Genomic DNA, 24,752 nt, shown 5'->3' with positions numbered 1-24,752 from the left:
TGAAGCCCATGGGAGGACATGTCGGGTGGTGGAACGTACTTTTGGACTGCTGAAGTCTAGGTTTCGCTGCCTGGATAAAACCGGAGGGGCCCTGCCATACTCACCAGGCAAAGTATGCAAAATCGTGATTGCCTGCTGCATGCTCCACAACCTGGCCTTGCGCAATAATATTGAACTGATCATGGACCCTGCAGACCAACAGGTTGCTCCGCCTCCCATCCCACCCATGTCCACTGATGAGAATAGTGGGGAGGAAGAAGGTGTGGACCAGAGGAGTCAGCTCATTGCTCGCTACTTTCTTTGAATGTGAGTAACTACCTCTTGTGCTGCTGGTCAATGCGTGATGTATGTTTGCTGGTGATGTGTGGATGTGGTGTGTGAATGCTGCCTGTTCTGGTATGTTCTGTTTGCAAATGGGTGTGTGAGATGGTGTACATGCAATGCTCCCTCATGTGTGTCCTGTGATCCCCTTAATTAGTGATGAGTGTGGTTTGTGGGATGTTGCGGTACGGTGTGGTGTGATGGGTGTGATTCAGTTTCCTGACCTGTGCTTGTTGTTCTCTCATTATCCCTAGGTCACTCCCACAGAGGCATGATTCTCAAGAACATTGATCCCTGTACCTGATAATGACAACTAATAAGACAAACATGTGATTAAAACATGGAGGTCACACAGCATTGAGTGTTTACGTGGTGTTTATTTACAGGTTGTGGATTACTGTTAGTGCATATTTACAAATAGGTGTTGGGGGAAGCGAGAGTTGAAGGTCACGGCAGATGAAAACACAATGGGGACATCACATTGTGTGATGTACACCTAGTCCAACAGACGTGTGCCAATGCTTGGCATTGTGAGGAAAGATAGTTAGCAGAGTGAATGGCAGGCTCAAGGAAGGGTGAAGTCAGTGGCGGCCTCTCTTCGAGCGGGTGGATGGTGCATTGCCACTGCTCTCAGCTGGATCCAGCCTCGGACGGCCCCTCCGTCTTGGAGCCGGAGCGGAGACAGCTGTGGGGGCAGGTTGTTCTGGGACGACCTCCCTGTCAGTGTCCTCAGGGGATGGTGGCGGTGGTGTTGGTGACCTGTCCCGCTGGGCACTTGGGGGAGAGGGAGGTGGTGTGGCGCGGGATAACCACTCCCTCCAAAGAGTAGTTTGCTGCCCCATGAGGTCAACAATTTGGCCCATGCGGGTGTCCATGGACCGCAACAGCTGGCAGTTCTGTAGCGAGTCTTGGTGTGCCCGATCCGCCTGTGCCTGCGACCGCTCATAAAAGGCATGGACTCTGGCGATGGCATCCAGGGTCTCGATCCTAGGATTGGGAGGGTCTCGTTCCCGACCTCGCCTAGCACCTGCACTCCTGTTTGTGAGCTGTGGCCTCACCTGTGTCTTCCCCCGTCCACTCTCCCTGCTAGCCTGAGATATCGATGGCCCATCATTGGACGATGGGTCAGGCAGGGTGGCACAGGCAGGAGTGGTGGTGGTGGTGGAAGCTGCACAGCTCACAATGGCAGGTGTTGATGTTGTGACACTGACCAAGGTGGTGGAGGCAGGGATGTCCTGGGAGCCTGATGGCCCTGGGAGTGTGCTTGGGCCTGCATCGTCCTCTGCACCCGAGGTGTCCATGGGATCTTCACCAGAGAGTCCTGGCTGTGAGGGGGGTGACTGGTGCTGGCGGTTGCTGCTTTCGCCTGTCAAGCTACTATCACCTGAGGGACAAGAATTTAAGAATCAATGCTGTGGACATGACTGTTTTTTTGTTGTTACATTACAAATTACTATGGAATCAGGACATGGTTGTTGGTGTCATCATGCTGGTGTGGTAGACAGTACTGGGCAATATGGTGGTGTGGAGGTGGGGAGACAATACTTGGATATGTGTGGTCCGGTCCTGCTATTGGATGGTGCCCCTGTGAAGATGGCTACCTACCTGTAGGTTTGAAGTAGGAGATGCACTGGTCAGCAAATGGTGGGCGGACTCCATCTTGCTCTGAGATGAGACATGGGGGCCTGTTGGAAGTTGTAGTGCTGGTCTCTCCCCCCCACCTACCACCAACCTCCCTGTAGACATGGGGGCCTGTTGGGAGTTGTAGTGCTGGTCTCTCACCCCCCCACCCACCTCTCACCCCCCACCCACCACCAACCTCCCTGTAGACATGGGGGCCTGTTGGGAGTTGTAGTGCTGGTCTCTCACCCCTCCCCCCCACCCACCACCACCCTCCCTGTAGACATGGGGGCCTGTTGGGAGTTGTAGTGCTGGTCTCTTACCCCCCCCACCCACCACCACCCTCCCTGTAGACATGGGGGCCTGTTGGGAGTTGTAGTGCTGGTCTCTCACCCTCCGCCCCACTGCTCAACCCCCCACCCACCACCAACCTCCCTGTAGACATGGGGGCCTGTTGGGGGTTGTAGTGCTGGTCTCTCACCCCCCCCCCCACCCACCACCAACCTCCCTGTAGACATTGGGGCCTGTTGGGAGTTGTAGTGCTGGTCTCTCACCCCCCACCCACCACCAACCTCCCTGTATACATGGGGGCCTCTTGGGAGCTGTGGTGCTGGTCTCTCACCCCCCCACCCACCACCACCCTCCCTGTAGACATAGGGGCCTGTTGGGAGTTGTAGTGCTGGTCTCTCACCCCCCCCCGCACCCACCACCAACCTCCCTGTAGACATGGGGGCCTGTTGGGAGTTGTAGTGCTGGTCTCTCACCCCCCCACCGACCTCTCACCCCCACCCACCACCAACCTCCCTGTAGACATGGGGGCCTGTTGGGAGTTGTATTGCTGGTCTCTCACTCCCCCACCCACCTCTCACCCCCACCCACCCACTACCAACCTCCCTGTAGACATGGGGGCCTGTTGGGAGTTGTAGTGCTGGTCTCTCACCCCCCACCCACCACCACCCTCCCTGTAGACATGGGGGCCTGTTGGGAGTTCTGGTGTTGGCTGCTTTGACAACATGCAAGCCTGTGAACGTAGGAGGCAACATTTGTGGTTGTTAATGGTGGGTGCATTTGAGGCCAGGACTTCACATTTGGGTGACTGTGTGGTCCACATGCATGGATTGGAGCCTGGGAGATGTGTGTTGGCAGTTGTGCAAGGCAGACCATGACAGTGTGATAGTGGTCATTGGTTTGTACTTACCAGCCTCAAGTCCCTCTTCTATTCCTTCCAGGCTCTCAGGGTGCAGTATGCCCAGCACCTTCTCCTCCCATTCGGCAAATGGTATTGGCTCCGGGGGAGTGCCGCCGCCAGTGTGTTGTGCCCGCAGGTGGTTCTTGGCCCTGATGCCTTTCACCCTTGCCTTGAGGTCGTGCCACGGCCTCAGGATCTCGTGTTTGGTGCGTGGCACGGTCCCTGACGCATTCACTCTGGTCACTATCCTGTCCCACATGTTGGTTTTGGTTGCCAAGGTGGTCTGCTGGACTAGGGTACTGAACAGATGTGGTTCGACAAGGATGATTTCATCCAGCATGACCTTCAACTCAGTGTCAGTGAATTTTGGATTTTTCTTTGGTGCTATGGTGTGTGATGTGCAAGGTGTTGGTGTGGTGGGGTGGGATGTGCAGGTGTGTGGTGTGTAGGGATGGTGTTGTGTTGGTTTGTGTGGTGTGTGTGTTTGTGAGCAGGTTGTATGTGTGTTTGTGTGTGTCTGCTGTTCGTGATATTCTGCCTTTTTCTTGCAGCTATGCTGTGATGCAAAGGATTGTGGTAATGGGAGGGATTCATTTTATACTCTGTGTGGTTGTTGTGTCCCAATGGTTGTTGCCAGTCAGGTGTTCTGTGGGTGTGGTGACTTGTGTGCTTTGGTTTGTGCTTGGGGGGGTGGTATTGGGGCGTGTAGTTGTTGGGGTGGGTGTTTCAGGTGGGTGTGTGTCCTGTTTAGTGTGTTTTCTATTTACTTCCGTCCGCCATTTTAGAATCGGTTTGACGGCAGGGATGATGTTCGTTTGGTCCTTCCGCAGTCATGCTCTGTTTGTCGCAGCATTGTTTCCGCGGCGGTCGAGGGAGGTGGTGAGTTCCGTTGGGATGGCGGCGTTATCCTAATCGTGCGGCCGGACCCTCCGCAGGTATTGCGGCGGTTGGGCCTGTTTCCGCGGTCAATTCGTCCGCGGCGGAGGGTGTTTCTGTGGTACCGTCCGCTTAAGGCGGTCTTTGTTGTGATCCGTCCGCCACAGACGCTGTTTAATGTGATCCGTCCGCCGCGGTCTAGGAGGACATCGATCACATCTGTCTTGAGTTACTTGCTTTCACAATGTATTGCAGTTATCCCTCCTGGTGTATATTCATCACTTGATTCTAGCGTAAACGCCAACCCACATGTCCTCCTGCTACATGCCACGATCTGGATCGATGTCCTCCTAGAAAATAGTATACATAACGAGCTGAAAAGAAATTTGGGTACCATCCTATGAAGAAATGCTAGAGGACCCCTCAAAAACAGTAAAACCAAACCACTAGGGGGGCCAAGCCGAAATCCTCCGGTCCAAAAACACACAGAAGAAATTGCACAGAACTTAACTACTGAAACTTCTTAAAAACAAACAGAATCAGTTACTTATGTTTTTAATATCCCCTGGGTATATGAGGTTGTGTATCTGGAAGAGGTCCTGAGGAAGGTGGCCTTACGCCGCCGAAACTCGCGTCGACCAGTGCGAGGTCTCATACAGTGTATTGAGACCCACGAATTGGCAGGGTGCTCCTGCCAATTTGTTTCCAGTTTCCTCTCTTCAGAGGTTGTAGTTATGATTGTGGTGATGGTATGAATGTGTGAGTATGTGATGTTGGATGGTTAGTCACCAGGGGTATCACTATTTGCGTGAATTGATTTTGTATATAATTGAATATCATGTTTATATTGATTTATCTCTTTTTTCTTTGTTTGAACTATGAAATTGTTTTTTTTTGTTGCAAAAATAGTTTTTATTGGCAGTCGAGTTCAAGAGTTACAGTACAATGAAGAAAATAAGCATTCAAGGTGTTAGCCAATGGTCCAATATATCAGTACAGTTCCAACAAGACGCCTTTTATATAGAACAGTCCCCTAGCCGAATCATCCCACCCCTTATCCCACCCCCGCAGCCAGTGTGTCACACTCCTCCCTCTCAATCATTTACATGGCATCACATTCCTTTCCTGGATAGGAACCTTGGTAAGGTAAGTAACGTCCTTCAATGGGGAACCAGAACCCTCAGATCTGTTATTAGTAGGTGTAAGTAGTGTGCGTGCCATGGTGAGTGCAAGGTATCCCTGAACCCAGTGTCCTCATCCTGGTGATCCTCCCTCATCCTCACTCAGGTCACCCTCCGGTTGCTGGAGCGCCTCAACTAGTGCCTCCCACGCCCTAGCCGCCTCTAATGCCTTGTCATTATCTAGGCTCCTGGCCTGTCGCAGCTGCAAGGTACTCTCTGCCTTCGCCCAGCGCTCCAGTGTAGTCCTCCAACGCGAGTAGCTGGGACCTTGGGTAGATTTCCAGTGCATGGTGATTTCACGTTTGGCTAATATCAAACCCAAGTCGTAAAACTTACTGGTGATTCGAGTACGAGGGGTGTGAGGGAACCACAGTAATAGGCAGGTGCCCATGTCGGGATCGATCTGCCGGTCCGTGACAGCATTCAGGCAGGACATCACCGCCTCCCAGTAACCCGCCATCGAAATGCAGGTCCAAAACATGTGAGCGAAGTCCGCGTCCGCCGTCCTACATCTAGGACACAGCGAGGATGCACCCTCGAAATATTGCGAGATTTTAATTGGCGTTAGGTATGCACGGTGCAGGGTAAAAAACTGGACCAGTTGAAACCTGGCGTTCCTAGTGCCCTTCCATGCCCGGCGCAGCAGCTGTGGCCATGTCGTCTCAGGAATAGGTCGCCCAATGTCCCCTTCCCACTTGGCTCGCAGCTCATCTAGGGGTCGCAGGGCAGCAGTCGATAGCCTTCTGTAAAGGCACGTGACGGCCTTGTAAGTGCCAGCGGCCATTACCACGTATTGACAGCACTCCGAGGTCGACGGTTCGGCGAGCCCACTCTTCCAATGACGGCGAATACCAGCCACTAAGGAAGCGTGCAGCAGATAGTCACCCCTCGGCAGATCGTAAGTATCCCGCAATTCCTGAAACGTGAGCAGTGACCCATCCTTGTAGAGATCGCCAACCATCTGCAAGCCAAGCTCCTCCCAGATCGCCAGTGCTGACCAGTCGCCACCGTGCGGAAAGGCCGTGCACATCCCTAGCGGGATTTCAGGGGCATAGGGGGGAGCGGCACCAAAGCGCCTGTGGCACCGAAGCCAGCAACTGCGAATCGTGCGTTCCTCCAGTGTGAGCTGGGCGAGGTCTAGTTTCTGGCCCAAGATTATAAAGGAGATGATGTGCCTCGGGAACAGTCTGCCCGCCACTCCCACTGGGCCTCGGAATTCCAAAGCCACCGCTTGGGTGAGCCACTGCAGTTGTGCCGCTAAGTAGTACCACTCAAAATCCGGGGCCGCGAGACCCCCGTCCGCCCTGGGGCGCATCAACGTGGTCAGCGCAACTCGTCGTCTACCCGACCCCCAGATGAACCCAGATGTTAGGGAGCGGAGTCTGTTGAAAACCGATGCAGGGATCCAGATCGGCAGGGTGCGAAACAGATATAACAATCGGGGAAGTGCCACCATTTTCAGCAACGCGACTCGTCCCGCGACCGAGAGCAGCAGCGTCCGCCAGAAACTCATGCAGCCCTGCAAGCTCCGAATCGCTCTGTTGATGTTGCCATCTAAGAGGGCCAATGGTGAGTGGTAGATGTGAGTGCCCAGATAGGGGAGGCAATGGTGTTCCCACCGCAGTGCGCCCTCCGGTTGGATGTCATCTGCCCCCGGGGTCAGCGGGAAGAGGCATGATTTCCCCCAGTTAACTCTCAGTCCCGAGAGTCGACCAAAATCCGACAGCAGTCGTTCAGCACCACGCAGGGAATCGTTCGTGTCCGCCAGAAACAGTAAACAGTCATCCGCATAGAGAGAGATGTAGTGGGCATCGGCTCTCAGCGGTAGACCTGCATACGCTCGACCCAGACGGGCATGCGCAGCCAGTGGTTCAATAGCGAGTGCAAATAACAGGGGGGATAGAGAGCACCCCTGTCGGGTTCCCCGACCCACCGCGTAAGGGGCGGAGATGGTGGCCCCTGTTTTGACACGGGCCGTGGCCGCGGCATAAAGCAAGGCAGTCCACTTCACGAAGCGCTCGCCCAGTCCAAAGGCCTCCAGTATACGGAGCAGGTACGGCCACTCGACGCTATCAAATGCCTTCTCGATGTCAATCGAGAGGACTGCAGCCCCCGGACTAGCAGCGGCCTCTACCCCCATGATCCAGAGCAACCGGCGCACACAGGTGGCAGTGGTGCGTTGGGGGATAAAGCCCGCCTGGTCAGTATGTACCAAGGTGCGCATGTGGGTCAGCAGTCGCGTCGCGAGGACTTTGCTCAGGATCTTATAATCCGTGGTGAGCATGGAGAGCGGGCGGTACGCCGAACGGCAGCTCGCGTCTCCTTCCCGCTTCAGTAAGGGTATCACCAAGGCCTCGCGAGTAGACGCCGGCAAGCACCCCGAGTCCCAGGCCTCACGGCAAACCGCCTGCAATCTCGGAACCAGCACATCCGCATATGCCGCAAAAAGTTCGATCGGCAGCCCATCTGTGCCAGGAGTCTTGCGGCGGGCCATGTGCTTGATGGCCACTCTGATCTCCCCCACGGAGATGTCCCCGCCCAGGCGGTTCGCATGCTCCGGGTCGAGCTTGGGTAACTGCGCCGCCAACAGGAACTCCTCCAGCTCCACCGGGGGGTCCGGCATCCTGCTCTTATAAAGGTGTTTATAATATTGGAGGAACTGGTCGTTAATGTCCGACTGCGTATGAACCATGTGCCCCTCTGGGGTGGCGAGCGCTACTATCGGGGAGCCACGGGTCCCAGGGCTGGCCAACCACGCCAACAGTGAGCCTACTTTGTCACGCTCGGCGTGAGCCCGGACCAGAAACTCCTTATAGTCAAAGCAGCGCAACTTTTCCATGGTCGTCGCCACTACCTCTCGTGCCGCCGAGACCGCTCCGTGAGCCGCAGGGTCCGTGTGACTGCGTCGTTCCTCCTCGCGCAAGCGGCCCTCGCTGCGCTCTACATCCTGCAGGAGGGTCTTACGGACTCCCACGGTACCGAGATACAGACGCCCCGAATCACCGCCTTAAAGGCGTCCCACTCTAACGCCCTGCTGGAAGCTGTGCCCACATTAGCGTCGAAGTAGCCCTCCACCCCACTGCGCACATCAGCCTTGAATGCCGGGTCTTCCAGTGTTAGTGGGTTCAACCGCCACGTCGGGATAGCTTGGCGTCGCCTCATCCACTGGACCGTCACTAAGCAAGGGTTATGGTCGGATATCGTCCTGGCCAAGTATTCGCTGTGGCGGACCAGGCTCTGAGCGTCCAACGAACACAGAATGCTGTCTAGGCGAACATGCAGATCGTATGGGGGGGAGTAAAAGGAGAAGTCCCTTTCCGTGGGGTGTTGGGTCCGCCATGCATCTACCAGGCCCCAGCTACTTTGCCACTCTCTCCTACTCTTCGCTAGCCTGTGAGCCGACGCCTGCGCCAGGGGTGGGTGAGATCTATCTAGTTCTACGTCCAGTACAGAGTTACAATCCCCCCCAAGCAGGACCGTGCCAGCCAGGACAGTTGCCAGTTTCCCAGACAATGGAGCAAAGAAGGAAGGCTGGTCCACATTCGGGGCGTAGACGCTGCAGAGCGTCACGTCCCTCCCATCTAGGCGGCCCTGTACAGCCACAAACCTCCCCTCAGGGTCAACCACCATTACCAAAGGCTGGAAGGGAATACCCGCCCGCACCCAAATCAAAGCCCCCCTTGCAAAGGCCGAGTAGGTAGTGTAAAACATGTGTCCCCGCCATCTGCGCTGCAGAGCCCTCCCCTCAGTTCGATCAATGTGAGTTTCCTGCAAGAAGGCAACCTGCACCCCCCTGCGGACAAGATAGGCATGGACTTTATGACGTTTCAGCATGGAATTCAGACCCCTCACATTCCAGGTCACACACTTCAGTTCAAGGAGGGTCCCCATCCCGAATAACGAATACAGTCCCAATGAAAGCAAGTATCGCATGCACACTGGCTACTCACCAAAACCCCGACATCCCCCAACAATCCCATGCCCCACCCCTCCCCAGAATAGGCCCCAAACAGTAGAAACCCATCCAAATGTTTAACTCCCAAAAAGAACAGTCTCTGGCAACTACCAGAGTCCCACAATAGGTGTGAGATATGAGGGGGTGGCCTGTCGCCTCTTCCAACAGACCTTGAACCGCACACTCCTCCTAGTCAGGTCTCCCCAACGTGCCCCATGTGCCCCGCATCTCCACCCCGATTAAAGCAACAACCACTATAGGAGTTAGCCGCCCAATACCATTGTCAGACCCATCCGGGCTACACTGCTTCCAACCCAAACCCAGATCAGGAACACATCAGTTTATACAATACCACTGTAGGGGAGCATTAACATCATTCGTCCATCAAACCATCAGCAGTCCCAGGTGTGACATGGGGCAGTATGGGGTCCCCAGCTCCCGACTCCTCCGAAGTCCCCTCGTCAGTGCCTCCTCGGGAGCCCGACTCCACAACCGATGCGGGGCCCTTCGTTTGGGAGATAGTGGAGACTGCCCGGAGGGCATCTCTGCGCTCCAGCTCAGTTTGTGAGATCGAAGGTGTCCGAACGTTCGGCGGTCGTTTCTTGGGCCTCCTACTCCGCCTGGGTCTCGGTGGCGCTCTCCGTTGTTCCCCGGGTGTGTGATACGCATCCGCGCCGGTCTTGTATAACTCCAGCCAGTCCCAAATGTCGTCAGGAGAATCGTAGTAGGAAGTTTTGCCATCCATCATGATCCGCAGGCGGGCTGGGAACAGGAGGGAGTAGCGGACGCCCTCCTCCCGAAGAGCCTTCTTGACCGCCAGAAAAGTCGAGCGTTGTCTCTGGACTTCCAAGGAGTAGTCCGGATATATGGAGACCTGGGCGTTGTCCACCTTATAGGGCCCCAGAGCTCGCGCCTTTTGTAAAATGAGGTCCCGATCTCTATAATGCAGCAATCGCGCCACCACCGGGCGGGGAGGACGACCCTCGGCCGGGGGACGAGCCGGCACACGGTGAGCGCGCTCTAGAGTGTAGAATGGCGACAGACCCTCCGGGACAACCACGTCTCGCAGCCAGGCCTCCAGATAGTTCAGCATGTCCGTCCCTTCAATCTTCTCCGGCAGGCCCACCACGCGAATGTTGTTGCGGCGGTTGCGCCCTTCAGCATCCTCCGCCCTCTGCTCCAGAAGATGCACCCTTTGCTGCAGCTCCCCCATCAGGGCGTCCGCCGCTTTTGTCGCGGGCTCCAGTGCATCCATCCGGATCTCGGCCTGCTTGACCCGATCTGCCAACTTGCCGTGTTCCGCACGTAGTAGGCCCAGGCTCGTGGGCACCTGCCCGATGTCATGATGTAGGGCCTCCCTGGTGTCGGCGATGGCCTTCAGGATCTGCTCCAGCTGGCTTTGCAGTTAAGAAAAAGGGGTGACCCTGTGTCCCGCAGAACCTGGGTATTAGTAGTTTAGAAAGAAAGTGGTTCTGTTGGGTTGGACCAATTGCTTTTAGACACATTCATTAAATGAAAACAAAAAGGGGAGGGGGCTCTCTGATACAGGTACAGTGCTGTTCAGAAAAGAATGCTCAAAATCTTGAAGTCATGTGATCAATCAATTATATTTAAAAGAAGAAATCCAAAACATTTGGTATCTGAATTATAATCATTCATGGATAACAATCAATGTATCTGGTGACTGTCAAGTGCAAAGTGACTTTTTACAACACAAGTTATGTACAATTATATACAATGTCTTCATTGGCCAGAAACTGTTTTAAAACCAAGGAATCCTAGGGTTCTTGTATGGATCCTGGTCACTCTGGGCCTATGGAGTTCGTCGACGTTTCGACCCTCGTGTGCCCCAGTCGGTGGTCACGGCGGGTCTTTTTCAAGACGGGGGAAAGACAGTCTAAGAGAAAGGAGACTGTGTATCAGAGAGGCTAGGGCATTGTCAGTATTGTAAATACGGTGACACGTGGGTGGGGTACTCACTTGTCGATCAGGCTGGAACAGTTCTGCCTGAGGCCGATGTGGCATGAATGCCAAATTACTCTGTGGACCAAGAACACAGTGTTAGCAAACTGTGTTGTGGGTATCAGGTGAGATTAAATCCTTGGACTTTGCAGACCCGCCGCCGGACCAACATCCAGAGTGGAGCCCTGGTCATCCGTCGCCCCTCCAGCAGCCTCTGGGGGAGGCTTTGGGCGTTTCCCCATGGTTGCAGTCGTGTCTCGACTCCGCAGTAGCAGGGTTGGCGTCCACCTCCAAGTCCAACTCGCAAGCCCACGAGTCCTGGGGTCACTCTCCGCGTTGTACACCCGCCGGTTCCGCTGGCCCCCAAGACCAGCAACTCCCTAGCAGCACCTGGTCACCACCCTTCGCTCCGCAGGCCGCCGATCCCGAGGAGCCCCCCTGGGCGCGCCGCTCCTCCGAGTCCAGAAGCGACGACGAATGCAGCCAGCCTAATATGGCGTCGGGGGCAGTCGTCCAAGTTTCCAATCACGCGGGGGTCAGGGAGCAACACCCCCGGCAAGGGCAGGTCCAGGAGTCAGTTCCCGCCACGTCCGCAGGGTCCCAGGCCGGGCCTCAGCCTCCCGCCGCTGCCGCCGCCAGCAGGGCCCCAAGGAGACCGGTCCTCTCGAGTGTCCCCAGCGCTGAGTCGCCAGGCCCTCCGGTGGCAGTAAGGTCCCTCGTTGGCAATCAGTCAGGGGCTAGCGCCGGTCCGACTCTACTCAGGCAGGCTTTGCAGGGTCAGGCCTTACTCCAAACCCGCGTTCCGCGGTTGGCGCCCAGCAGGGCCCCCGATGGCGAGCGGCCAGGGGCTAGCGCCGATCCGTCCTCACTCTGGGGGGTTGCGCAGGGCTAAATCCTACCCCAATGCCGCGCTCCGCAGTTGGCGCCCAGCAGGGCCCCCCAACGGCAAGCGGCCAGGGGCTAGCGCCGGTCCGTCGTTACTCCGGTAGTCTGCGCAGGGTCAGGCCTTACCCCAATCCCGCGTTCAGCAGGCCCCCAGGGCCGAGGGCTGCTTCTGGCCTCCCCACCGTCAGGCGCCCCCGCCGTGCTCCTTCCGATACTCTGCAGCAAGATGGCCCAGGCTCCGCTCCCTCGGCGAGCCCGTGATTCCGGTGCTCTGATCCCCTCGGCAGCCGGCGGCCGGCCAGTCGCCACCGCGGGCCGGCCTCCTGATCACTCGAGGCCGGGGATGCGGCCAGTCGTCCATGCCGCAAAATAGCCGGCGCCGCCCAGCAGGTCACGGGCGCGGCGCGGGCTCCACACAGCAGCGGACCCGTGCCCACCGCCTCCGATCAGTCCCCCAGGCGTGCGGGAGGAGATGCGGGCAAAATCAGGGCTTCAAGGCCGCCAGGATGATTATCGCCAGGATTAATAGGGGAGGCCGACTCGGAGCTCAGCGCTCACCCGTCTTTCTCCATCGGCTGCCAAGCCACGCCCCTTGAACTATGAAATTGTTCTTGTATCAAATATTTAAAAAAAGTTCTTCTTAAAAAAGAGGAATGTACCATTTTTGAGAAAAAATGAGAAAGAAATAAGTACAAAAGAAATGACGACTTGAAAATAACAAATACAACTTTAATGCTTTTTTAGACAATAAATGAGATTGTTGGTTGTTTGTCACTCATGTTGAATTAAATATTGGATGTATACCTACATTGAATTATTGTGGCCATTGAGGGAAAATAGTTTTTCTTGCTGGTTTTCTTATTCCCCTCCTTTCCCTGGCCAAATTTAACTTTGAGGGGGTCCCATTAGTATTGCAACCTGCCTCTCTACACTCCTTGTGCATCATATATCTCCACATATATCCTTCTTTCCAACCTCCCTAAACTAAAATGGGTTCTGTTACTTTGTTCCACAAACAGTAGCTGATCTTTTTAAATGTTTCAGTTATCTTCACAGTGTTCAAACCACGTTCATAATATTACATTTTGGCACATTATACAATTATAAATTATTTACTATCATTCTCATTTACTTTTCGGTCTCGCTTGCGTGCACGTGCGCTAGTGCATGTGCTATGGCTTCCGAGAGATATTTTGTTGAGGAATGGGCGTCTACGTCAGCTCTCCCCTAGGTGTGCACTCCAGAGTCATCCAGCAGGTTGTACAATCGAGATCTGAGCTATAGTAAGAACATTTCCTTACTAGCCTCTCATTTCTGTGCAAGCGCCATTATTGTACTTATTTACCCACTGAAATTAAGCTTTTAAACACACTACCAAGCATCAAAACAATCTTAAATATGAATATTGAAAACATTTCATTTTGTGAAATTATCTAAACATGCAAAAACAATGATTCAAGAAGTTTGTTCAAAGTTTAAATAAATAAAAATATTGGCTATATATAAGGTAACAAAAATGTTTATAACACTTTTTTATTATAACTTTTCAATATGCTGCACAGCAGCCACACTGCTTTACAACATAGGTCAGACATTGGCAAAAGCAGTAGCTCTGGCTAAACATTTATAAGACCAAAAAGTGAGACCTATTTTCCATGCCAATGCTTTTAGGTGTTTGCAGGACAGAAATGTCTCAGTGAGGGAGGTAGCAAAGCCAAAGCTAAGGACTCTTCTAACAAGTGGATCAGCTTTGTGGCCAGCGTAGGTGCAAACATCGCAAGCCCATCTGCACTGGGTATCTTGCCAGATGTCGATGAACAGATGGCATCAAACATTTCGGAGACAGCGATTGGTGGAGGAGGGATTAAAAGCAGTTCCCTTCTATTGCGTCAGATCAGTGCAATTTGTATATAAATCAAAGGGTGTCCAGGGTAACATGGTAAAGACTGGGGTGCTTGGAATGTGCACTCTGCATATTCTACTGTGTGTTGATGTAGAAACTGATGCGATCCTTGTTACATGTAACCCAGTGTAGGAGGGGCCCAAAAGACTGTATGTACTACTGCTCCACTGTATACTATGAAAACTTTCATTGCACTCAAAGCTTAATAAAAAAAAAAGGCATAAAAAGTAGCTCTCTTCACCAGAAATCCTTGGACTTACCACCAAATTTAAATAACTGTACAGCTTGCCAGGAAGGAAAGGTAGAACCTAGAAGCATGGACTCGTGGAATTGCTGAAAAATCATCCGAAGATGAGATACCATTTCATTTCTTGCTGATCTGTTCATTCTTCCTTTATCTTTTCTGCAGCATTCTGGGTTGATCATCGGGAGCTAAAGGCAGCATGTATGATCCAAAATGTCCAATGTATAATTCTAAGTACGATAGGTAACTCTCTAAGTGCTAGTTCTCTGTTATGTTCTTTTTTTTCCTGATCTATAGAGAGTATCACATTTAAAGACATTCTGAAACTCCTCATCTTCCCACGGCTAGCACATAGTGATTGTTGCGTCTTTTACGATGAGCTGTTCTCCAAATTCTCTTTCTTGAAAAGGGAGATGCTGTGAAGGCTAGAATTCTTCTTGGAGTCCACGAGCGTTGTAGGTAATCTGAATATTATATTATGGGAAGGGACTGGGCACAATCATAATATCAGCTGAGACTGAGTTCTAGTACGCAAACAGTTATTTACCAGATGTGTGTTCGTTAAAAAGAATTTGGAACTTTGGAAAACTGGACCTTTATGATCTGCAGGGGGTTATGAGCATTCCCTTTGAAGCATTTGCCTCGATTGCTATAGGTGTCTAAATTCTAAGACAGAGAAGGGAAGTTGCACGTGTTGTGAAGTTGGAATCAAACAGTACCTGATATGTACCTCTTATAATACTAGAGTGCCTGGAGAGGTTTAGGTTGCCCTGCACTAATGTATCGCGGCTATTTGTGAGAACAGAAAAGGGTGCCCACAGTTTTCTTAGAGCAAAGCAGAAGAGAAAACCTTGCCTATGGTTTTCTTAGAGGAACCTTGTCCTACGTTTGGATGGCACAGCTTCACGCAACCTCAAACCAAACCTCTGAAAATAACTCTCCAATGCTTAACATAGCTTTATTTCCTAAAAGCAATGATGAGTGAGCTGCACTACTGCCATAAAACTATTTAAAAAACCCTGTATTTACATATATATCCATCAGATTGACCATACAGTAGGTTATGCACTTGTGCAATGCATACAGCCCAAGTAATATATATTTTTTATAAAACTTTTTATTTAACATATCCATCTCTACATTTAAAACGGAAAAGTAGAGGACAGTTACATATTTTTTTTAGTTTCAATTACATTTTAGGCTTTGAGGATGCAGTCACATGCAATCCATAGTATTTATTTTCCATATTGTACTTCTCTTAGGCCGAGTGAGACATAGAACAATGTGGTCCTTCTCCTTCCTACCCCTAACCCCCCCCTTCCCCTCCCCTACATTGTGAAAGTTGTCTCAGGTACCTCAAAAAGTTTTCCATGTCCCCACACCTTTCCCCACTTCTAGGGGCACTCTCAGCTTTTGTATATCACTTGCTCTGCATTTTGGCACCAATCTAGATCTAGTACCCTTTGCCGTGTCGTAGGCGGGTCTGCATGGCACCATGCTCTGGCTATGTTACTTTTTGCAACCCCTAGGGCAAGGGTCACCCATATATAATGGTACTGCGGTCGGGGGGCATCCCTAGATATATTCAGTAGTATTTCCTTTGGGTCCATTTGGATGGTGTGCGATATGACTTGATATTGTGTCGGTGACCTGTTTCCAGAAGGATTTTATAAGTGAGCATTCCCATAGTATATGATAGAAGGTGGCCTCTTGGCCACATCCTCGTAAACACAGTGGTGTGGCAGTTTTCCCTATTTTAAAGAGAAGGGTAAAGCAATCATAAAAGTGGTGAAGGATTCGTAGCTGGATAAGCCTAAATCTGGACCTAATGGCTATTACTCTCAGTTCCTGTAGTGCTTCAGTCCATTCTTCATCATCAATATCTCCCACATCTTCTACCCATTTCTGACATAGGGGTGTCATCACTGCCGGGGAGTTTTGTAACAGTTTCCTATATGTCAGAGAAATGGCTTTATTCAGCATGGGATCTGCTATCAGTCTATCTTCTAAGGGGGAGAGGTCTGGCACTGTTTCCCCTTCACCTATGTGTCTCCGCAGCACGTGGCCTACTTGTTAGTAACTGTACTGTTCTTTCTCCACTAGTTCATATGCTCTTACGAGGTATGTGAAGGATATGATTGCCTGTCCTCTCCAGATGTCTTCTAGATGTTCTATTCCTAATGTCTTCCAGCAGGGGCGGCCTTAGGCATGTGCAAGCTGTGCACCTGCACAGGGCCACCAAACCCCAGGGACCACCACGCCAATATACATACTTAATATAATAATCCTCTGAGGATGGATACATATTTGCGTAATGGCCCCTGGCAGGGATTTGGCGGCCTCCGGTGTTCCACTTCCAAACACCCTGACACCCCCGCCCCTCTTCACTGGCCTCTGCGCTTCGCCCCGCCCGGACACCCTTTTCCGGGGCCCCCTACCTACGCTCCCTGCCCAGGGTCGCCATGAGCCTAGAGCCGCCCCTGTTTCCGGTGTTGGAAACCCCTCAGTCCTCTGACTTCCTTTTATATGTCACTGCACCACAGGGTAGTCCTTCCTGTCAGTTTAATGTGCCACCCCAAGTAGCAGTTTGCCTCCCGCCATGCCATGACCACCGATCGTGTATGTTCAGGGATATTTTTTTCCCTTTTTTCCTTTGATATAAGATCAGTTCTTAGTTTCCATTACCCATCACGTATCTGTCTACTCTGTAGACGGGTTCCTGTTGTTCTGCAAACACCCAGTCATTAATTACTGTTAGTTGTGTCGCCCAATAATATAGTCGGGCGTCCGGAATCCCAAGCTCCCGTCATATACTCCACTCTGTACTTTTCGCAAAGCTATTCGAAGCGCCGCTTCCTGCCATGGCAGTTTTCGCATCTCCAGCCCTAGTATTATCAAACACCCTTCATGCCTCAGGGCACTGCTTCAGAAAAATACTGCTGTAAATATCTAAGTGCCCCTGTTGAAACAAGTCCAATGTTATACTGCAAACCTTTTGCTTGTAATGTGTGACTTGGACGACTTGGGTAAAAAATACATCGTTTTTCCCGGTGGGAAAATATTTATTTTATTTATATAACGTATTTGCAATGTCCTCAAGTCACAAAAAGCAGCTTCAGAGAGTTACCTCACAGATAAAAGTGGTACAGAAATATGAAGGTCGTTGATGATGGCAGGAACATCAATGTACCATAATTACTTGGGATAAGGTGGTGAAGCCGTGAAATAGTCAACAGCTGGGCACAATCTGAAAAGGCTGATTTTAGGCATCTAACCAGGGACCCCGGAGAAGATTTTTCACTAGTTTATACACCTACGTCAAGTTATGAGATGTGAAGATGTCTTCCTGAACAGATGGGTTTTACAAGTTTTGGAATTTCAGACAGTTTTAAATGTGGTGGGAATCAGTTTCAGAGTGAGGATTCAAGCATTTGAAGTGATCTGACTTCGAACTGCTTAAGAATACAAAAAGTGATGCATGGAATGCTTAAATTAATTTCAGCCTCTAGTAATTAATCGGGCTGCATCCCAATCCATCATGTTTTTGCCGACCATGCAGACTTAGACAGGATTCTGCCATACACACATCAATCTCAGCCCTGCTCCAATAGAAACACGCCATCTCAAACTGCCAGGCCATGTCGCCTCTGAACTGGAACACAAGCAACCCCAGGCTGGTTTTGGCCTATTTTGGCCTCTTTAATAGGTTATGTTTAACATTATATGCACTTTTCACATTTAAGCATTGTGTACGATAGATGACTCCGGGAAGTAACTCCATTGCATAAAGGCAAACAAGTACATTTTGGTAATGCACATATGCCTTATGTTAGATAGAAAATCAGAAATGTGAGCTACTGGGAGACAGAGGTCTTAGGCTTAATGGGAGCTCTCACTGAGCATCCAACAGGCCCATACAACTTCACCCTCAATTGTAATCTGGTTTCTGTAAAGGATCCTTAATTTACCCATCATAGACTGGCTTAATCAATAAGCAATTCCTTAGCAAAATTGTGTACTGTCTCTACTAGCCAAAGTTAGAGAAACTAATTGTTTATATCAAATAGTTAAGACAAGAAAAATATATTCAAATAGGCCAGGTCACACACAAGGTACAAAGATTTTTAGAACACTGGTCCTTCTTTTCTTACACATCTATTCATCAAGTAACTCCCCTTTTGGAATTTATGAGTTCCTCCTACCCATCAAGACTGTATTCTAGAACAGATTTCCTTTAGCCTTAAGACCTCAAGGAAACCACACAAGCAGCTGAAAACCTTGATGCTCCTAGCTAAGATCTAGCCCTTTCTGACTATGCATTATCCTTGCTGGTATCTAGTTTCAGTGTACACTTTATGGGCAGTATTCATCCTTGGAAGACTCGGATGCTGAGTAGCGAGGCCAATCCCTCCTTTCCCCCTTATAGGTTAAAGTAATGTCCTCCCCTACCGTGATGGGCGGAGTACCATCTGTCAAACTCTAAATTTGACCTTCTGCCCGATATTCGTTTTTAGGTCAGGTCTTTGAGATGTCTCGTCAAATTATTGTTATTCTGAAAAATCATACATAATATACATAGGTAGAGAAGTATTTTGGTCTGTGTACTTTATCCATTGGTCTGTTCAATTGTCATTCACACTTTACTTCCTCCCACCACAGCATACACAATTGGGCCATGGGCGAATCCACTTTACCCACTGGCTCTCCTCATTTCGAGTGACTGCACAAAGCATGTGCACATTGTTCACAGGGGTCTAAAAATAGTTAATTTCTCTTTAGGTGAAAAGCTAATTCAAGGTGTGATTTTTCAATTGCATTCATTATTTGATATTACCTTTAGACTTTTTATTTTGGTTATAGGTTTTCCATTTGCTTTTTTAAATTGTTTTATATAGTGTCATAATAACATTTTAGCAACCTGCAATTGTAGTCTATTGTTAGGGATTGATTCTTTCTTGTCTCCTTTATAAATATTAATAAAATAAATGGAACAAGTGAAAGGTCTGTTGTTTAGTTTTAAAAAAACTAAACTAGTGAAACAGTCATTTCAGTGAGTGATTTTTATGTTTAAATTGTTTATTGCAAGCATATGACGGCCACATTTAGGTGTTGACATATTTTCTTTTTCTTTTTGCAGGATATGCTTGCAATAAAAAATAAAAACGATTTAATCATCACAATAGCTTGCCAGGTCCAGACCTATTGACTCTGCCAATGTTAACATGAAATACCTAATGAAGGCGTCTCCCCTTTAACATTTTTGAGAATCCTAAAAAACATGTCTAGTTTTCAGAAATGTCCGGGTTTGGTAGGTTTCCCTAGATGGTCACGAGCCTGGGATCCGAAATGCAGGTGCCCCTCTTGAAAAACCAGCTCGTTTTGTGATAGATCATTTTGATGTCTCCACAATACGTTTGGGACCACTCACATAAGTGAGGTAGCATTTTTATCAGGAGACCTGGGGGAACGCTGGGTGGTAGGTAATGTGTGCCGGCATGGTGATCTCACAACTTTCCCACACAGAAATGTGAGGGAAATTAGAATTTTTAGCTACATTTGAGGTCTGCAGGGATTCTGGGTAAGAAAACATTTTTGGGAATCCATGCAGGCCACACCTCCCTGGACTCCCCAGGGTGTCTAGTTTTCAGAAATGTCTAGAGAAGCGTGGCTCAATGGTTAGAGCGGCAGATCCTGATGCAGAGGTCTGGCCTGGGACCAGGGTTCAATTCCTGCCTCGGCGGTTCTTGGACTCAATTTCCCCGGACCTGACAATTCTCGCCTCGGTGCCTAGTCTAATCATGGGTCCCACTCTGTGACTCTGGGCAATAGCTTGCTTTATCTCCACAACGGCCCCAGCAGCGCTAAGATGCCTGACTTCACCTTGGGGGTGCCCAGGAGTGGACATTTCACAGGAAAGCCAGGATGGGTTCCACAGCGGTATGAATACAGTGCTACGAGACCTCTGGGTAGAAGTGCGCTATATAAATACAAGCACATTTACATTTAGGTTTGGTAGGTTTCCCTAAATGGCTGCCGAGCCCGGGACCAAAAAGCCGGTGCCCCCCTTGCAAAACCAAGTAGTTTTGTGCTTGATAATTTTGTAGGTTTTGACCCTTCCCTGTCGCAAGCACTTGACCCACCCACACAAGTGAGGTAGCATTTTTATCGGGAGACATGGGGGAATGCTAGTTGGTAGGAAATTTGTGCCGGCCTGGTGATCCCACCACTTTCCTACACTGCCAGCTGCAGGCCCAATACAATGCAACACTTTCATTTAAAAGCAGCACCATACAAGGGCCCATCACTCTTGTACTCCAACAGGACTAACACACCAATCACACCCCCAAGCACCCAAATATCATACAACTGACAAATACACCTCAAGCAAGTCAAAACACATACTGGCTACCAGCCACCAACACGCCGCCAGTCCATGAATACTGCTGGCCAAGCACCAGACAATGCACACTGCCAGCCCAGCGCCAGTCTACACACACCGCCAGCTAAGCGCTAGTCCACACACACCATCAACCACAAACACCCCCAGCCGAACGCCAGCCCATGCACACCACCAGCCAACCGCTAGTCTACGCACACCACCAACCAACCACCAGTCCACCGACACCTCCAGGTAAGCACCAGTCCACATACCACCAGGCAGATACCGGTCGACACATACCGCCCCAGCCAGGCGCCAGTCCACACACACTGCCAGCCAAGCTCCAGTACATGCAGACCATCAGCTGAACTCCAGTTCAAACACACACAAACTTTCCCTGATGTCTAGTGGTTTTCTGCTTTCCTTGGGGGCAGATGGGCCTACAAACATGGCCGATCTGATTCCAGGGGGAGAAGAAAATGGCCAAAATATTGCCCCCATAATGGGGAGAAACTCTTGCCCAAGGGGCCGCACCCCAACATATAACTAAATAAAATTCCTGTTATCTAGTGGCTTTCTGCTCCCCTTGGGGGCAGATGGGCCTAAAAATATGCCATATCTGTCCGTAGGGGAAGTAGAAATGGACCAACATATTTCCCAATAATGTGGGAGCGAACCTTGCCCAAGGTCTGCTCCTCAACATATAAATAAATAAAATTGCTGGCGTCTAGTGGCTTTCTGCCCCTCCCCCCTTGGGGACAGATGGGTCTAAAAATATTGCCGATCTGCTCCTACGGGGCCAAAAATGGACAAAATATTGCCCCCATAATGGGGAGTGCACTTTCCCAAGGGGCCACTCCCCAACCAATAAGTAAATTAAATCCCTGGCGTCTAGTGGCTGTCTGCCCTCCTTGGGAGCAGATGGGCCTAAACATATGGCCGATCTGCCCCATCAGGAGACAGAAAATGGTCAAAACTTTGCCATATTATTAGGAGCTACCCTTGCCCAAGGGGCTGCTCTCGTACACAAAATATATTTAAATATAAGCCAAAAAAAAACCTTTGCGCTAGTGGGATGCATTCCTGCTGCACCATCGCTGCCCCACCCGCGAATGCTCAGGAGGAATGCACTGCAAAGAGACAACAGTGTAAAGGAAGAACTCTTTCCCCCTGGTGCCTCTCTGCACTCCCCAATCCCTCCACAGAGGAAAAATCACCTTCCTCCTTGGAAGTGCTGCAAGCAAATGGCTTCCAGCACTTCCCCAACCTGTTTTGATGACGTCGGAGCACAGCATATGCGCCAACGTCATCAGAATGCCAAGAGAGGGGGCAGGGGTGGCAGTGGAAGTGTTTCCACTGCCATCCCTGGTGGGGGCCTGTGATGGGGTGGCCCCTGGATGGAGCACCAGCGCTTGCACTATGTGTGGGTTCGAGGACTACTTAGAGTAGTCCTCAGAACACACCCACCATGTATGAGGACAGCTCCATGCCGTCCTCAGCAGACAAGAGGTTAGAGAAAGGAGTAACTTTCCATTGGTCTCCTGAAGCACTGAAGCAGAAAAAGCATTTGTGGAATTTAAAAAGAAATTTACTGAGGCTCCCATTTTGCGTCATCCTGACATTAATCATCATTTTGTTTAAGCAGATGGCTCTAATACGACCATTGGGCAATTTTGTCACAAATACATCGAGAGACTGGTCAAATGGATTTAGCAGCTTTCTTTTCTCGGAAATTGAATAAAGCAGAATGTAATTATACTATAAAAAAAAAAAAAAAAAAGAACTCGGGGGGGCGTGGCTAGCAGCCAACGATGGCGGCCGCAGCTTAGGGAGGCTCCTGGGCAGAGGCGGCTTTCCGCAATAATCCGCATTAAAAATCCTGATCATCGCTGGCGGAAAGGGGCGGGCCGGACCCGGTGTCCGTGCGGCAAGCAGCGCTGAAGTTTATGTGAGCGGCGGCGGCCAGAACGGGCGAAATCTCGCGCTCGAGAGACGGCGGAAGAGCTGGGCCTGACTGAAGCCGGGAAGCCGCGGACTGCAGGTGCCTTTGAACCCGGCCGGAAGTGCCAAGCACGCGGGGGCGAGTGGCAGGAAGCGCCGGCTCCCCGGGCACGTCATCCCGACAGCCCCGCAAAGCTTCCCTCCCGTCCGCCCGAGTACAGGGGCGCGCACCGCGACGGCCTGTCGGCATTCCCCGGACCCACCTGCACCCACCAGCAGCGCGACGGGAGCGGCGCAGGCTCGACCCAGCGCCGCCATTACCCGGCCACGACGACGGAAGACGCCCGACCCTGGCAGCGGCCGGCAAAGCCATTCAACGGCCGACAAAGGTACGCGGCAGCCACAACAGGCGGGGGTGGCTGAAATTGCAGACTTTCCAACGGGTGCACAGGGGGCCATACGCACGTGGCGCCACCAGTGGGACAAGGGCCCGGGCAGCGCCCGCATCAAGGGGAGACTGCGGCGCGGCGTGCCGTGGCAGCCCCGGCCGGTGTGAGTCACAACCTGCAGTGCACCGCCAGACTCCTCCGTTGGAGCCCGGTACCGGGGGGAGACCCGGCGCCTAGCCTGCACGCATTCCTTAAGAGTCACATCACTACACAACGGCGGGAAGACACCACCCCCCATTGCGGTGCCCATATACCTCGACGCAGCCTACTGCTGGTGCGCAAAGGAGCAGCCCGTCACAACCCGCGCACGATTACTCTATCAACCAGGCAGTTCAATTCACGGCAGCACCATGTCCAACAGGGGCCCCAGGAACACCTCCACCCAGGCCAAATTGGACAAATTCGCATACGAGAGACAGTCACCGCCCCAAGACCAACGCAAGACTGCCGGAAAAACGTCTGAAACGGAGGGGGCAAAAAAGGCCACGCTTGACGATGTCCTGGCAGCACTGGCCCAAGTGCAAACGACGGTGGGGGCCACGGCAACGGAAGTCACCTTGATAAGAGCGGATCTACAAAAGATGAATGAAAGGGTCAAACAGGTCGAGGTGGTCACTAAATCGCTGGTTGAAGATGTATCCGAATTGCAAGGAGCGGTGGAACGGCTGCAAACCGATAACAAACTGCTTAGGGACAAACTGGACGACCAGGAAGGGCGCTCCCGACGCAACAATGTCCGAATTTTAGGTGTGCCAGAATCAGAAGACACGGGGGCAATGGACCTCTATGTGGAGGACTTGGTCAAAACTCGGCTCAAGCCCAAGGGACTCTCAAATTTCTTCTCCGTCGAAAGGGCGCATCGCGTCCCGGGAGGGAAACCCAAGTCCGGGGCCGCACCGCGACCGATACTGGCCAGGTTGTTCAATTTCCGAGATCGAGATGCCATTCTGCAGGCCGCTAGAGTGGCACCGGCCATCCAAATCCAGAACTCGAAGATTGCTTTCTTCCCAGACTATACGGCTGAGGTGTCTAGGAGGAGGAAAACGTTCCTGGAAGTAAAAAAGACCTTGAGGGACAGAGAGCTGCCGTACTCCATGCTATTCCCGGCTAAGCTGCGGGTGGTAGCGGACAAGAAAGTGTGGATCTTCGACTCCCCTGAAGCGGCCCGGGACTGGCTGGAGGGTTGGCACACCGTTGGACGACAGCGCAAAACGCACAGACCGGAAAGAGGCCGTGGAGGGGACAGCAGAACGGGCTCGCAAACATCGGGACGAGCGGAGGGAGCGGGACACTCACCGGCTCATGGTTTCGAAGGGGGAGGCGAGGAAGACTGACCCCGTCCTTGGACCCAGAACATCAAGCAGGCGCCGTACGCCGAACTAACGTATAATTTCCACAGCTGCACGTAGACGCCGGCATGGCTGCCCCAAAAGCCTTCAGGGAAGCCGCCTGCCTGGGGAGACGCTCTCCCCCCTACAAGCAAGTACTCTGGTTTTGGGATGGGTAAAGCACTCTGCTAAGTTGGGGTGGCGGGCAGTTGGGGGTCCGTTAAGCAGGGGGGCAGGGAGGGGGGTTTGTTTTGAACTGTTTGTGTTAGGAAGGCGCATAATGGGTCGCAGACAATGTTTCAGTACCTATGGGGCTCAGCCCACGTTGCTTGGAACGGACAGTGACACTATGCCCCCATGATGCCTCTGAACACTTGGCGGCGCGACGCCGCAGCCGATACACTGGTTACATCTCTGGGGCTCTGCACCATGCACCTAATACCACCTGATGGCTAACAATCCCGCACCGGCAGAGGGGGTGACTCACTCTGACACACAATGCCCACCTCTGACCTTGAT

This window comes from Lissotriton helveticus, chromosome 2_1, assembly GCF_964261635.1.
Source record: "Lissotriton helveticus chromosome 2_1, aLisHel1.1, whole genome shotgun sequence".
NCBI classification, from domain to species: domain Eukaryota; kingdom Metazoa; phylum Chordata; class Amphibia; order Caudata; family Salamandridae; genus Lissotriton; species Lissotriton helveticus.
Note: the sequence above shows the minus strand (reverse complement) of the source record.